This window comes from Uranotaenia lowii, chromosome 3, assembly GCF_029784155.1.
Source record: "Uranotaenia lowii strain MFRU-FL chromosome 3, ASM2978415v1, whole genome shotgun sequence".
NCBI classification, from domain to species: Eukaryota; Metazoa; Arthropoda; class Insecta; order Diptera; family Culicidae; genus Uranotaenia; species Uranotaenia lowii.
Window position 1 is genome coordinate 180,195,557 of NC_073693.1, and position 17,370 is coordinate 180,212,926.

A 17,370-nucleotide genomic window follows, 5' to 3' on the forward strand; every position below is an offset into this window, starting at 1 on the left:
TTTTTTATAATGCATTTTTTAACGTTTTCATCTAGTTTTTCAAGTTTCAGCCCGTTAGGAAATAGACTTTTCAAGCGTCTGAACACGAAACAATAATGCAACCTAAACCTAAATAAGCGTTTTCTTTAAGGTAGCCATTATGCCCTTATCTCCATATATGTTTGAAAAGGTTTATTTTCCACAATTTCGAAAGCTATAAAACAATTTCAATACACTAAATCAGTTAGAGGATGTAGGGATTTACAAATGACATCTTTGTCGTGGTTTTTCCGTTGGGAGCAGGGAAACGTACACAAACTCTCGGATCACATAAACCCGAACAGCAAATGCGTAAGTTTTTTTCTTGACATATCAGTTCAAGCACTTCCAGTGATCACCGGAAGTTGCTCTTTCTACAGATTATTTATTTTTATTTTATTTACATACTATACCGTCTCACGACATAACTTGACGAACATAATTCCAATAATTCACTCGGTCCATGGCAACCGTTCTCCAATTTCTCGGGCACCCCACGTTCGCCAGATCACGCTCCACTTGGTCTAACCACCACGCTCGTTGCGCCCCCGCTCGTCTTGTTCCAACCGGATTCGTAGCGAACACCTGTTTTGCAGGACAGTCGTCCGGCATTCTCGCAACATGTCCCGCCCAGCGTATCCGGCCCAGGCTTGTAAGTGGTCACCATCGTTTGAATTTTTCCGGAGACTACCACCACACATCGTTCGTGACAATCGTGGAGAGCGCAATCGTTTGATCGGAGAGCAAAAAAATGTCAAATGAAATTTGGATCTTTGTTGTGGTTAGTCGTTTGACTTTCATCCCTCTTGCGTAGATAATCGAGATAATCATTCCACATTGTTCGACCAACACATCCAAACATCACCCGGCGCTGCAGAGTGGCGAACAATGATACTGATAAAAGCAGGCTGTGCGACTGTCAGAAAAAATGTCGATGGTTTACAAGTCTGATCCGGCCAGCCTTCACCACCTTCTGGATACTGGGTTCGCCGAAGAGTCGCGCGAGCTCGTGGTTCATCCTTCGCCTCCACACTCCGTCCTCCTGTACGCCGCCAAAGATGGTTCTTAACACTCGTCGCTCGAATACTCCGAGTGTACGCAGGTCCTCCTCGAGCAATATCCACGTCTCGTGCCCGTAGAGAACAACCGGTCTAATGAGCGTCATATACAGGTTACACTTCGTGCGAGGGCTAAGTCTTCTCGACCGCAGTTGCTTGTGGAGTCCATAGTAGGCAGGGATTGAAAATTAAGCTCATTTGAGCGAGCTTCATAGCTCTTTATTTCCATAGCTCCGCTTACAAAGCAATCGACGAAGCTCCTATCGTTTTTGTCTCCGGAGCTTCGTATTGCTAAGCTCTTATTTGGAAGAAACCTTAGCTCTTTTTTTCCCTCGTGAGCCCGTTAGCTCATGCCTCCAGAGGAGCTTGAGCTTGTTGGCTCAACCGATTCAAAATCGTTGAGCTTGTTTTCACTGCTGCTGTTCGAGCCAACGCCTGCTTTTTTGTGCACAAGTGAAGTAACTAATAAAAGGGCTTGTCGCATGGATTTTTAAAATAAATGTTGGACGGTTTTAATAATTAGTAAAAGTTACCAGCACTAGTAACTATGAAATAGTAAAATTTACAATTTTTCGGGAAAAACGCCAAATGAAAGGGCTTTTTGCGAGGATTATTAAAATCAATGTTAGGGAGTTCTAGTTACTAGTAAAAGTTACCAGCACTAGTAACTATGAAATAGTAAAATTTACAATTTTTCGAGAAAAACGCCAAATGAAAGGGCTTTTTGCGAGGATTATTAAAATCAATGTTAGGGAGTTCTAGTTACTAGTAAAAGTTACCAGCACTAGTAACTATGAAATAGTAAAATTTACAATTTTTCGGGAAAAACGCCAAATGAAAGGGCTTTTTGCGAGGATTATTAAAATCAATGTTAGAGAGTTTTAGTAACTAGTTAAAGTTACCAGCACTAGTACATATGAAATAGTAAAATTTACAATTTTTCGGGAAAAACGCCAAATGAAAGGGCTTTTTGGGAGGATTATTAAAATCAATTTTAGAGAGTTCTAGTAACTAGTTAAAGTTACCAGCACTAGTAACTATGAAATAGTAAAATTTACAATATTTCGGGAAAAACGCCAAATGAAAGGGCTTTTTGGGAGGATTATTAAAATCAATGTTAGAGAGTTCTAGTTTCTAGTTAAAGTTACCAGCACTAGTAACTATGAAATAGTAAAATTTACAATTTTTCGGGAAAAACGCCAAATGAAAGGGCTTTTTGGGAGGATTATTAAAATCAATGTTAGAGAGTTCTAGTTACTAGTTAAAGTTACCAGCACTAGTAACTATGAAATAGTAAAATTTACAATTTTTCGGGAAAAACGCCAAATGAAAGGGCTTTTTGCGAGGATTATTAAAATCAATGTTAGGGAGTTCTAGTTACTAGTAAAAGTTACCAGCACTAGTAACTATGAAATAGTAAAATTTACAATTTTTCGGGTAAAACGCGAAATGAAAGGGCTTTTTGGGAGGATAATTATAATCAATTTTAGAGAGTTCTAGTAACTAGTTAAAGTTACCAGCACTAGTAACTATGAAATAGTAAAATTTACAATTTTTCGGGAAAAACGCGAAATGAAAGGGCTTTTTGGGAGGATTATTAAAATCAATGTTAGAGAGTTCTAGTAACTAGTTAAAGTTACCAGCACTAGTAACTATGAAATAGTAAAATTTACAATTTTTCGGGAAAAACGCCAAATGAAAGGGCTTTTTGGGAGGATTATTAAAATCAATGTTAGAGAGTTCTAGTTACTAGTAAAATTACCAGCACTAGTAACTATGAAATAGTAAAATTTACAATATTTCGGGAAAAACGCCAAATGAAAGGGCTTTTTGCGAGGATTATTAAAATCAATTTTAGAGAGTTCTAGTAACTAGTTAAAGTTACCAGCACTAGTAACTATGAAATAGTAAAATTTACAATTTTTCGGGAAAAACGCGAAATGAAAGGGCTTTTTGCGAGGATTATTAAAATCAATGTTAGAGAGTTCTAGTAACTAGTTAAAGTTACCAGCACTAGTAACTATGAAATAGTAAAATTTACAATTTTTCGGGAAAAACGCCAAATGAAAGGGCTTTTTGAGAGGATTATTAAAATCAATGTTAAAGAGTTCTAGTAACTAGTAAAAGTTACCAGCACTAGTAACTATGAAATAGTAAAATTTACAATTTTTCGGGTAAAACGCGAAATGAAAGGGGTTTTTGGGAGGATAATTATAATCAATTTTAGAGAGTTCTAGTAACTAGTTAAAGTTACCAGCACTAGTAACTATGAAATAGTAAAATTTACAATTTTTCGGGAAAAACGCGAAATGAAAGGGCTTTTTGGGAGGATTATTAAAATCAATGTTAGAGAGTTCTAGTAACTAGTTAAAGTTACCAGCACTAGTAACTATAAAATAGTAAAATTTACAATTTTTCGGGAAAAACGCCAAATGAAAGGGCTTTTTGGGAGGATTATTAAAATCAATGTTAGAGAGTTCTAGTAACTAGTTACCAGCACTAGTAACTATGGAATAGTAATGCAGACCCCGTTCGTTTTTGGCAACATTCGATTTTGGCAACATTCGATTTTGGCAACATCCGATTTTGGCATATGTGCCAAAATCGAACGGTTTTTAGAAGCGACATTACCTTTTAGTTTTCTCTATAACAGGACCCATATAATTTAGACAAACATAAAAAAAACGTTTTTACATTCAGAAATGGTGATAGAATACAACAACAAAAACAAAAGTTTTTTAAAAAACTTGTAAAGTACTCAAAAATTACAAAAACATGAAAATTTTAAAAAAATCAAAAACAAATACAAACAAAAGACTTTAAATGACAAAATCATCTTAAAAATGATAAAGAATGACGAAAACAGCAAAAATGACAAAAAAAAAAAAAAGATTATAAACAAAAAAAAGTAGTGTAAAATGCATCAAAAACCTTAGAAACAAACTTTTAAAAAATCTAAAAACGGTCGGAAATTGACTTAAAATAACGTTAATGATAATCAAAATAGTTATTTTAAAAAAATAAGAGAAAAAAGTTTCAGAAAAAAAACCGTTCGATTTTGGCAACACAAAATGTTCGGGCATGTCGGGGTCTGTACTTAAAAAATTTTAACACATTAGCATTGATTTGTATAATCTTCGCAAAAAGCCCTTTCATTTCGCGTTTTTCCCGAAAAAATGTAAATTTTACTATCTCATAGTTACTAGTGCTGGTAACTGTTACTAGTAACTAGAACTCTCTAACATTGATTTTAATAATCCTCGCAAAAAGCCCTTTCATTTGGCGTTTTTCCCGAAAAATTGTAAATTTTACTATTTCATAGTTACTAGTGCTGGTAACTTTAACTAGTTACTAGAACTCTCTAACATTGATTTTAATAATCCTCGCAAAAAGCCCTTTCATTTGGCGTTTTTCCCGAAAAATTGTAAATTTTACTATTTCATAGTTACTAGTGCTGGTAACTTTAACTAGTAACTAGAACACTCTAACATTGATTTTAACTATCCTCCCAAAAAGCCCTTTCATTTGGCGTTTTTCCCGAAATATTGTAAATTTTACTATTTCATAGTTACTAGTGCTGGTAACTTTAACTAGTTACTAGAACTCTCTAACATTGATTTTGATAATCCTCGCAAAAAGCCCTATCATTTGGCGTTTTTCTCGAAAAATTGTAAATTTTACTATTTCATAGTTACTAGTGCTGGTAACTTTTACTAGTTACTAGAACTCTCTAACATTGATTTTTCTAATCCTCGCAACAAGCCCTTTCATTTGGAGTTTTTTCCGGAAAATTGTAAATTTTACTATTTCATAGTTACTAGTGCTGGTAACTTTAACTAGTTACTAGAACTCTCTAACATTGATTTTAATAATCCTCGCAAAAAGCCCTTTCATTTGGCGTTTTTCCCGAAAAATTGTAAATTTTACTATTTCATAGTTACTAGTGCTGGTAACTTTAACTAGTAACTAGAACTCTCTAACATTGATTTTAATTATCCTCGCAAAAAGCCCTTTCATTTGGCGTTTTTCCCGAAAAATTGTAAATTTTACTATTTCATAGTTACTAGTGCTGGTAACTTTAACTAGTTACTAGAACTCTCTAACATTGATTTTAATAATCCTCGCAAAAAGCCCTTTCATTTGGCGTTTTTTCCCGAAAAATTGTAAATTTTACTATTTCATAGTTACTAGTGCTGGTAACTTTTACTAGTAACTAGAACTCTCTAACATTGATTTTGATAATCCTCGCAAAAAGCCCTATCATTTGGCGTTTTTCTCGAAAAATTGTAAATTTTACTATTTCATAGTTACTAGTGCTGGTAACTTTTACTAGTTACTAGAACTCTCTAACATTGATTTTAATTATCCTCGCAAAAAGCCCTTTCATTTGGCGTTTTCCCCGAAAAATTGTAAATTTTACTATTTCATAGTTACTAGTGCTGGTAACTTTAACTAGTTACTAGAACTCTCTAACATTGATTTTAATTATCCTCGCAAAAAGCCCTTTCATTTGGCGTTTTTCCCGAAATATTGTAAATTTTACTATTTCATAGTTACTAGTGCTGGTAACTTTAACTAGTTACTAGAACTCTCTAACATTGATTTTGATAATCCTCGCAAAAAGCTCTATCATTTGGCGTTTTTCCCGAAAAATTGTAAATTTTACTATTTCATAGTTACTAGTGCTGGTAACTTTTACTAGTTACTAGAACTCTCTAACATTGATTTTTCTAATCCTCGCAACAAGCCCTTTCATTTGGAGTTTTTTCCGAAAAATTGTATTTTTTACTATTTCATAGTTACTAGTGCTGGTAACTTTTACTAGTTACTAGAACTCTCTAATATTGATTTTATAATCCTCACAAAAAGCCCTTTCATTTGGCGTTTTTCCCGAAAAATTGTAAATTTTACTATTTCATAGTTACTAGTGCTGGTAACTTTTACCAGTTACAAGAAATCTTTTACATTCATGTTAATAATCCCAACAACCACTTTCACAGTTTCTGGTGCACAAAAAAACGCCGTTGGCTCACACAGCACCACAATGGCAAAGTCAATACACATCACTAAGCTCAAGTGTTACAATTTTGCTGAGCCAGCAAGCTCAAGAAATTTCGGCTCCTTGAGCTAACAAACTCAAAGCAAAATGCAAAACCTTGTCTCCTAGAGCCCGAAGAGGTATGAGCTTAATTTGAGCATTTATTGTTGGGCTAGAATTGGCTCCAGCTTTCTTCGCTCTCGAGCTTCAAGAGCATTGATGCTCAGCCGCTTGAGCAAGAGCATTTCAATCCCTGATAGTAGGCACGACTTCAGCTGATAATTCGCCTCCGGATCTCACGGCTGGTGTCATTGTCTGCGGTCACCAGTGAGCCGATGTACAGATTATGTATCTCGTGGTTTTAGTAATATGTTTCAACTTTCATATTTTCCGATCTTTTTTTTTTCAAAAGAGTTATGTCGATTTGAAAGTTTGCTTTGGGTTACATTGACCCGAACGGCGCGTGGGAAGATTAATGACCTAGTTAGGGCAAATGTTTTAAAGCTGCGGCTCTTTATTTAACTGCGCTAATATTATACATTTTTGAATAACATATTCATAAAACCGCGCTAAAGCGATAATTGAGTCTTATGACCTGGCACACAAATTTTCATAGGTCCAAAAGAGAATTTTAAAATTGCATCCGCTGTAGGAACAAGCGAAAAAGAACCAAATTGCAAAATAACAATTTTTGAGAATTAAAAATTGAGTGTAAAGCAAAAAATTTCGCTTAAATAAGTACATACAATTAAAAAAAAAACTCCAAAACTAAGAATTGAGAATTACAAATAAAAGTTTGACATCTTTTCAAACTCGAATCAGCATTGAGAATGAATGAAAATTTCAATTCTGAAAATCTATTTGAAAATTTAATCACAGGCTAAATATTTGTTATCAATAACACAATTGACATTTTCACCCCGTTTTTTTATAATTAAATTACAGTCCCCCCACAATCATTAGTCACTTAACGTATCATTTCACCACAAAATATTCGTTTATTCGGGTGTTAGTGGACCAAACATCAAGCTTTGCATGGATTTCAGTCATTAAATATTCCCTCTTTGATTTCAAATAAGATTTCGTTTTCAATTTTGTTGAAAAACAGCATTATTTACCGAAACAATCAACGTTTTTCAAAACCACAATCATGGGTCAAAATTGCAACCCGTAACAATTATTAGTCAAATTGCTCACAATTATTAGTCACATAGAAGTCCATGGCAACACCCGAATATCAACATGGAAATCATCAATATTCTGGCAAACATTCAGGGGCATTCATTCCTAGTATACATTCAAGGCGCATTTGTGTTGAGCTATAGCAACCAAGAAATGTTTTGTTTTGTTTGCAAAAAAGTGACCCATAATTGTGTGGAATTTGGTGGGTGCTGTAACAATTATGGGTCACTTTTGTTTTGCTAAATATGATTGAAATTTTGCATTTGATTTGCTCAGTTTGATTTTAAAAATGTAAACTCGTCCTTTGTGCCTCTATAAGACCAATTTATTTTGTTGGAATCTTTGAAATACTCGCATAAGGGGCTTAACGGGTTAAGAAGTCAACCTTATAAAATTGAAGTTTTATGCGATAGTTCAACACATAATAGTTAACGTATGATAAAAACTATTCAAATAGCAGTTTTACTATTACCAAGCGCACACATAATATTATCAATGCATTTGGATGCTGCTATCGATAATCTAAAAATAATAATATGATTACATTTCATTCAGTTCCACAGATATCAGCAGTTCAATTGGTTGGTGACTAATAATTGTGTGTGACCCATGATTGTGGGGGGACTGTAAATGTATTGAAATAAAATGTTAACCTTTGAGTCTATGAAGTCTTTCAAGTGTGATACATGCAGCCAATATTTACCAAAAGCACACAAATTTTGAACGAAGTTTCAGTAATGGACATATTTTTTTTTCATTTTCGATTAAGAGTTAATCACCATTGATACCGATACCGTTGAACGGGCAACATGCAAAAGCAGGGTTAGATGCAACATTTTTATACCATAACACTCCTTCAATTTTAATTTCAATATACTGTAATAAAATTATCATTGAATGATAACAAATTGATGATGACATAGTTTTCAACATCGTGTAAGAGGTTTTTAAAGTTTTTGATTTGATTGATAGAATATTTTGTAGTATTTTTTACCCCTAAATGTATGCAGCAGATTAACACTTTTTTCTTAAAAACATTTTTGACAGATGTAAAATTTAATTCGAACAAAACCAAAAATTACTGTAATTGGTGCTTTATGCGTTATGACATCACAAATGTATCAAAAACTTTAAATTTTCAAACGTTTTCATTTCATTTTTCATTAATTACATAGTTTGTCGAAACTTACCCATATTTCTTAGTAGGGTGAAACTCGCATGTTTTTGAAAATTCAAAAATAACTGGTAAAACCAATATTTTTTCTGACTACGTCAGTTTGGTGTCCCATCAACCTTAAAACTTTTGATGTACAAGATGTATAATTATCTGTAAGCATTAAGATTTTAGAAGCCATTGAAGTTGAAAAGTGTTGCATGTTGCCCCAGTTGACGGTATTTATTAATTTTTGTTTTGAAAATTTTAAAATATCCTTGAACTCATTTATCTGGTTTTCTTTATTTGTCACGATTTTTCTATGAAGGCTTAAAATTCCATTATTAGGGGAGAATGAGGATACTTGATCCCTGGGGATACTTGATTCCTTAGCTATATCTCGAAACTGGAATGTTTTACAAAGATTAAATGTTCTAGAAAAATGTGCCAAAATGAGCAAAATAACAATGCTTGTAGTTTAAAAATTTTTAACAAAATAATTGTTTGAGTAATTGAACTTTGTTTGAAAAATTTCACAAAATGTAACTTGAAGATCTTTTTTCATCACTTTAAAATGTTCCTTACATGGGAAAATTATGAAAAAAATATTTGTTCCAATGTATCAATCGTTCGAGCGTAAAATGAATTTCATAATGCCATATTTTCAAAGCAATGGAAAACTCTCAACTTTCTTCAGAAAAAGTTTTTTTAAATGTTGATTATGGGTACAATTGATCCCCTAGAGTTGGGTACAATTGATCCCCCTTCCAAACGGCATATTCTTCTTCTGAATTGATCGTTATGATTGCTGATTACGAAATTACTAATATTTATCCAAAAACTAATATTTATCAAACAATTGTCTGAAGAAAAGAGCAAAACTAATTAATTTTCTCTTAATTATAAAAAATATCGCCTTTAAGTACGTAATGTTATTAGCGTTGAGACAAAGTTACAGAATTTTCTTCTTATGTCTGCTATCAATTGTGAAATGAGAACAAACATGACCAAAATAGTCAATTAACATTCTATCTTGGGGTTTTGTTAGATTTTTATACAAGTATTAGGGCTTCCTGAATAAAAGATCAAGTCTCCTTCAATAGGGGATCAAGTTTCCCCTAACTTCAGAAAAATCGCAATTTTTTACTCCCACAAAAATGCTTCTAGTTCATCAACGGGTTCAAGTATCGTTTTAATTTTTGGAGCATAGAAACTTGAAGTTACAAGCTGTCAGAAAATGTCAAAGACGGCGAGTTGCTAAATTTTTCCAAAAAGATATGGTGAAAATAACAAAAGGGGGACAAGTATCCCCACTCTCCCCTATAGATTTATACCGGTCAAACCACTTTTTTTCCAACAATCTAAGCTTTAGCAAGCATTTATGAATAATATACAATGTAAAGAATTGCATTTTTCATTCAATTGGACGCACAATATAGAAAAATCACATGTGACATAAAATGAGATTTTTGAATTTTTCAGATGTAGGGGAGATGGGGGCATAATGGCCACCTTAAGGAAAACGGTTATTTAACCATAGAAAATAGCTATAATATGGAGGTTACATTATTGTTTCGTGTTCAGACACTTGAAAAGCCTATTCCCTAACGGGCTGAAACGTGAAAAACTAGATGAAAACGTTAAAAAATGCATTTTAAAAAAATTTGCCAAAAGCTGAAAACCAGCCACTGTGGAGGCATAATGAGAACCCCCCCTGAGACAGTATGAGCACCATTAATCAGAGCAAGATGTGCGTTTTTGCCGGGGAATCTAGCAGCGAATTCAATTCGATGAAGGCAGGTGAGTCGTAGATTCATCAAACAAAGCAATAACAAAATAATCTAAGTCTGTTTGTAGAATACAAACAATTCACGCACGCTCATACATTAAGTGCTTTGTTCGGAGGATGATGCTACTAGCCGAATAATGTAACAATAAAAAATCGATCATGAATTGTGAATGGAAAAAAATCACCTCGATCAGAAATCTAACTCTAGTCTTTTGATTACCTCTCCGACACCTTACCAATTGGCTAAATTGTCGGATGAAAACTAGTCAAGGTGTGGCGCTATAAATCAATTTTAATTCGCTGCTAGATTCTACGGCAGAAAATGCTCATTATGCCTCGATAATATGGTGCTCTATATGCCCCTAGTCAACAAATTTAAGTAAAAACGTGTTTTAAAATTGATAAAAGTGAAAAATCAAAAATTTTATGATGGTAAAAATTGAGAAACAATGTGCACATCATGTTGCAGTGCGTACATTATAGATCAAGGTTATTTTAAGATCATAAGAGCTTATTTCGTGGTGCTCAAAAATTATAATATTTTCGTAACTTGAGAACCAAGCAAGTTTTTTTTAAATATCTCTGTAAAGATGATAAGGAGATTCCTTTTTTTTGTGAAAAATTAATACTATAGGAAGTACTAAACAAATCCTCATGAAAATTTATTTAAGAAAATACGCACTTTCGTAGAAAAGCGTAGTTCTCGTTATGCCTCGGGTGCTCGTTATGCCCTCATCTCCCCTATACACGTTCGCTCGATGACATAATTTTTTTAAATTTTACTAGTTGTCAGATGCATAATTTTTTTATGATTAAAATTTCCAACTAGATACATTTTAATATATTGGAACAAATATTTTGGTTATAATTTTACCATTTAAGAAACATCTTAAAGTTACATTTTGTAAAAATTTTCAAGCAAAGTTCAATTACTCAAACAATTATTTTGTTAAAATTTTTTTAAACTGCAAGCATTGTTGTTTTGCTCTGTTTGGCACATTTTGCTAGAACATTTGATCTTTGTAAGACATTCCAGTTTCGAGATATAGCTAAGGAATCAAGTATCCCCAGGGATCAAGTATCCTCATTCTCCCCTACTGAAAGTCATGTTCCTTAAAAAAATACGAAAAAAATCATCAACGGTAGAGGTTTTCGTTGATCCACCATGTTGGGAGGTGGCCTAAGATTTTAAATTCCTTCGATAGACTAGTTCGGTTTCCACAATCCCAACTATGGGTTAGTAATTGGTGGGCTCCAATGGTCCTTCTTCTTTCGCAAGCATAGAACAGATAAACGCATATGACTTGGCTCTAAAAACACAATTTTAATTGAAACAAGTATATTGACTTTAAACTTATATTACATGGTGTTAACTTAAAACTAGAAATGATATAAACGATCTTACTAATTGATGATCAAACGAGTACTGAGTCTTGAACTTATCTACCTAATATCCCAATTCGGCCACCTACAGCTCCCTCCGATGTAACATTTCCAAGAAATTCTCCCGTAGCAAAACCTTGAGAGCCCGCGGCATGATTGATGGCTCCAATGGCTCTCGAAATTATATCCACTATTTGGGAGGAAGAAATATTGCTCCCACTGAATCGATTGTTTGAAACTGCAATCGCTCGCCAACCACGAACAGGTTGGCACCCCGCAAAACATTTTCCAAAACTATTTGAGGAATAACCAGTCAGGGTGGGTGATCGTATTTTCACTCCAACAAACCATAACGGGTGATACGGTTAAAATTTGATCAAGGGAAAACGCGTGTAAATCGGTGAGATCGTTTTTTTTTAAATCAAATTAAATTTCTTTTTCAAGTTTAATTAGTATAAAATCCAGGAAAAATATTCAGTTAGGCTTCCGCTTTTCCAAATCCGAATCCAGATTTTGTACAGCCACCTTGTCCACCTTCTTCGCCGCAGAAATCCAGATTGCCTTGAACTGCTGCTCGACTTTAGCAGTTTTTTGGTCTTCTTTAGGTTCCGCTTGACAATAGCCCAGTATTTCTCAATTGGGCGGAGCTCTAGCGTGTTGGGAGGGTTCTTGTCCTTGGGAACCACCTGCACGTTGTTGGCGGCGTACCACTCCATGGCCTTTTTACAGTAATGGCAAGATGCCAAATCCGGCCAAAACAGTACGGAACAACCGTTTTTCTTCAGGAAAGGCAGCAGATGTTTATTCAAACACTTTTTCACGTAAATTTCTTATAGTGTTTTCGTTTATTGGCAGTGGCAACCTAGTTACCCACGAGTTTTGCCCTAACTGCTGTTATTATGTTCGGTTATTCATTCAGAAGTCCACTAGTTTTGCCTGAGATTTGAACCTCAAGCAGGCGGTTGCACCCCGTAAAAGTTGTCAGTGTTGGGGGTAAACATAAGGGTGAGTATAGCAACCATATAGTATTTGCATCGTCCCGGGTAACGATTCTGATCGTTTATTCAGAAAAAGTTTTGCCCCGCGCTAGTGGAGAAAAACGAAAACGGCATTAGTTGACAGTCCCGGAAGCTATGAAAATGCTGCTTTTCATACTACAGGTACAGATGGCTTGCCAAACCAGATATTTCTTCGCGAAATTTGACAGTTTTATGTGCTTGAAAAGATCTGCTACCTTTCCCCTTCCTTTTGCCGTATAAAACTTCTGTCCCGGAAGCTGCTTGTAGTCGGCTTTGACGTAGGTTTCGTCGTCCATTACCACGCAGTCAAACTTCGTCAGCATCGTCGGGTACAGCCTTCGGGATCGCGCTTTGGCCGTCGTATTTTGTTTATCATCGCGATTTGGAGTCACTACCTTCTTGTAAGTCGATAGTCCGGCTCGTTTTTTGGCTCGATGTACGGTTGTAGACGATACACCCAGCTTATTTGCGGTTAGGGTTTCGCTTGAAACTACCGGCAACTCTCTTTGTCGTCTCAGCGGCTTCCGGCTTTCTATTTCCCCCCGATCCAGACTTCCTGGCTGTCGACAAACGTTCCCCAAACACTTTAATTACATTTGTAACGGTTGATTTAGCAACTTTTAGTGATTTTGCCAGCTTTGCGAGTAGCTTGCGAGTAGCTCGGATTTTCGCGATGCGCGAGCAAAATTTTGATACGTTGCTCTTCTTCCTTGGACGGCATTTTGACAACTGAAGAGTGAATTCCAAAATCAAAATAGAAGCAACATTCTACACACACACACACACCTCCAAAATGAGGGGTGTTCAGGTTTTTTAAATGCAAAATTGAAAGAAATACGTCAAGTTGGTATTGACCAAATTTTGACCGTATCACCCTTTATTCGAAAAAGAAATCGTCCGAAGTGAGTCAAAGTTATTAACGAAAAACTGGGTATTCATGTTGTTCCCGAACAAAATGTATCAAAAATCAAAACAAAAACAAAATGTATCAGACCTGAATAGCGACCCCTTCTCGTGATCCGATCTGGCCCAAATTTGGCATGGGACCTTGTAATAGGATTAATTTAAGCCTGCCACGCATACCTAACTTTTACAAAAGTTGCTTCATTTGAGTCATTCTAATGCATACATACAATAAAATTACAGTATAAAAAAGTTCAATAATATGATCTTTTTTCATTGCAAAATATAAAAATCACAACATGCAGCTAGGAACGTTGCTTCTTGCTTTGCTTCTCATAGAGCCAATTGTAGATTTTCGTCAAATTTCATTTTTTTGCTGAATGAAAAATAAAATATCGGATATATCGGTTTCTTGCCTTTTCGAAAGCCGGTATTTCGGTATTATTAAAATGATCAATTCTACTGGTTTTACCAGTTTAGGAAATTCCAGTTTAACCAATGTGGTTCTGTCTGAATCATACTTCAAATTCTGAAATAGACAAATGTTGTCTATTCTTACCAAATTTCTACGTTTATTTCAAATTTTTAAACATAATATTTGAATTGGCAAACAATTTCAGAACTCCAAATCTATAGAGTTCGAGCTTACTGGACAATGTCAGTTATCCCAGAAAATCACTTGAGAAAACCGCTCCGAATCTACGGGACCATTTTACAGTCATGAAATTTAAGTACAGTAAAATATCCCTCCCTAGATTCGTATCATTTCGGTATCGAATTTTGAATACGGCGAAGGCGCCAACATTAGGACTGTTTCGATAGAAACGCGTTCAAAGTTTTACAGCTCCATATGCTCTCAGCAAAAACAAATTTTTTGTGCTCTTTATTTCTCGAAACCAAAGCATCACGTTAACGTTAACGTACGTACGAACGTACTTTATCACCCAGCCGATAACTCCATTTGTTTACATTTGGCGCATTCGCCTACAGATTTCCTTATTCCTGAAACTCGAAAAAAATCTTTTCCGGTCGTTCAGGAACACAAACTAATTCAGGAAGATTATCACCTGTATGACATTGTTTTTACAAATTGGATAATGACTGCTTACTTACTTACTTAATAATCCCGCGCCAATCCTCCGGTGCATAGGGCCGTGGTAAAAGACCTCCACTGTTGACGATCCGGGGCCAGCGTCTTTACCTGGTCCCATTCAAGATTCTCGTCGACAGTTCGGATTTCAGCGGCTAGGCTTCGCCGCCACGAGTTTCAGGGTCTGCCTCTTCTTCGATGACCTTCTGGATTCCAATCTAGAGCCTCTCTGCAAATCTCGTTTTCATCTTTTCGCAGCGTGTGCCCAATCCATCTCCACTTACTTTCCCGAATCTCGATTTCTAGCGGCCTTTGATGACACCGGCGATGAAGTTTCTCATTCGAGATCCAGTTGCCAGGCCACCAAGCGCGGATGATATTCCGCAGGCAGCGGTTTACAAATACTTGCAGTTTTCGCGTCGTTACCGCATATGTTCACCAAGTTTCGCACCCGTACAGCAATACGGATTTGACGTTTGAGTTGAAGATTCGGATTTTCGTTCGTAGAGAGATCTGGCGTGACCGCCAGATGTTTCAGAGACTCGCAAATGCGAAACGGGCCTTTCTGATCCGGGTTTCGATGTCTTTCCTGGTACCACCATCAAGCGTTATCTGGCTACCAAGATACTGGAAGCACTCCACTTTCTCAACTTGTTGCCCAGCTACCATGAAACTGGAGGGATTTCCTGTGTTGATCTCCATCGACTTGGTCTTTACGACATTAACTTTGAGACCTGCTACCTTGGAACTTTCGGTGAGGTCGTCGAGTTTGCTCTGCATGTCCGGTTGTGTTTGGGCGAGCAAAACAATATCGTCAGCCAGGTCAAGGTCGTTCAGTTGCTCCATTGTTGAAGGATTCCACGGCAATCCTCGGTTCGGTGCACAGTCAATCGATCCAGTCAGAATCTCATACATTACGATTAGAAATAGTAGCGGTGATAAAATACATCCTTGTTTCACTCCAGCAGTTACCGGGATTGGTTCGGAAAAGACACCGTCGTGCATGACCTTGCACGAAAATGCCTCGTATTGTGCATCGATGAGATGGACTAGTTTCTCTGGGACCCCTCGTCGCCTTAGAGCCGCTCAGATGTTTTCATGGTTAAGTCGGTCGAATGCTTTTTCGAAATCAACGAACACCAGCAGAAGAGAGTCCTGGAATTCGTTGATTTGTTCCAGTATGATTCTTAGCGTTGTGATGTGGTCCACACATGATCGTCCGGATCGGAATCCAGCTTGTTGCCGTCGGAGTGTAGCGTCGATTTTCTCCTGGATCCTGTTCAGGATCACTATGCAGAGTTCTTTGAGGGTTGTACAGATCAACGTTATGCCTCGCCAGTTACCGCACTCTGTCAGGTCTCCTTTCTTCGGGACCTTTACGAGGATACCCTGCATCCAGTCGGCCGGGAATGTTGCAGTATCCCAGATGTCAGCGAAAAGACGGTACAACATTCGTGCTGACAGTCAATCGATTCCAGGTGCTTTGTTGGATTTCATGTTTTTGATTGCCGCTTCTATTTCAGCCAGCGAGGGCGCTTCCGAGTTGACGCCATTTATGCGGCTTACTGTTGGCGCTTCGAACTGCGGGTTCTGTTGGCCATCGCTATTCGTGACTCGGAAGAGTTGTTCGAAGTGCTCAGTCCATCGTTTGAGCTGATCTGTTCGATCGGTCAATAACTGACCTGCTCGGTCTTTTAGCGGCATTCTTGTTTGTCCAGGCTCTCTTGTCTCGTCTACAAGCTCGTTTAACAGCCTTTTCCAGCTCCGCATATCGCAAGCGGGCGGCTGCTTTTGGCTAATGACTGCAGGGACATAAAATCATCTAAATTGGGAAGATTGAAAAAAATGTGACTACGGTTTACACACCTCCGAACCAAGGAATGAGAGGACGAACCTAACAAGCTCCGGCAATGAAATTTCCCAGCAATTTTCTGCGCAAAAAATATATGCGAATCACAGGAGAAACCCTTTCTGAATCTACAGGTGAATTTGACAGTTGTTTTCTCGAGTTGTTTTTCTGTCCCGAGATCGTCCTGTAATTTCAGCTATTGAAAATACATACTGGACGAAATCGTCCTTATCACAGGTTAAAAGCTTGAGTGTATAGTGTGTACTAGCGCTGCTTTGGTAACTTTCCACGGCAGAATGGGTTCCATTTCCATCTTAGCTCATGTTGATTCAATGTTCAAGAACCCAATTTTTCTGCTGTTTTCCCTAAGTTGCTGCTTTAGAGCATGCGCTGCGCATTCATTGAGTGTTAGACGTCAAATAACCACTACGCATTATCAAGTATCTACTTTGAGTCAGGGTGCTGTTAAACTGCAAAACATTCGACAGCTTGTGTCAGTTTGGAACTCGGCACTTCGAACGTTTGACAAAACAACTAGAATAACACCTACAATGAAGAACGCAAGGAGAATGCAAAATACAATCAGCTATATATAGCTTTAGGTATAACCTTAGATGCTAGAATGGCACCTAGCATGGTGTCGATGCACGTGGGGGCGTACTGCTTCACGCCTCTTGTTTTGGGTGACTAACAAGAAACAGAGGAAGAGAGAAATGACACACGTTTGTCAGATGTTTACTTTTGTTAGATAAATTCAAAGCGAATTTTCGATATTATCTATCTATTCGTTTGGGAATTTTAAATCTATTGAAAACCATCGAACAGCTGCACTGTTTTCAATTAGATAAAAAAAAAACTTAATTTATTGAGGGAGCTGTTTGGCCCAAA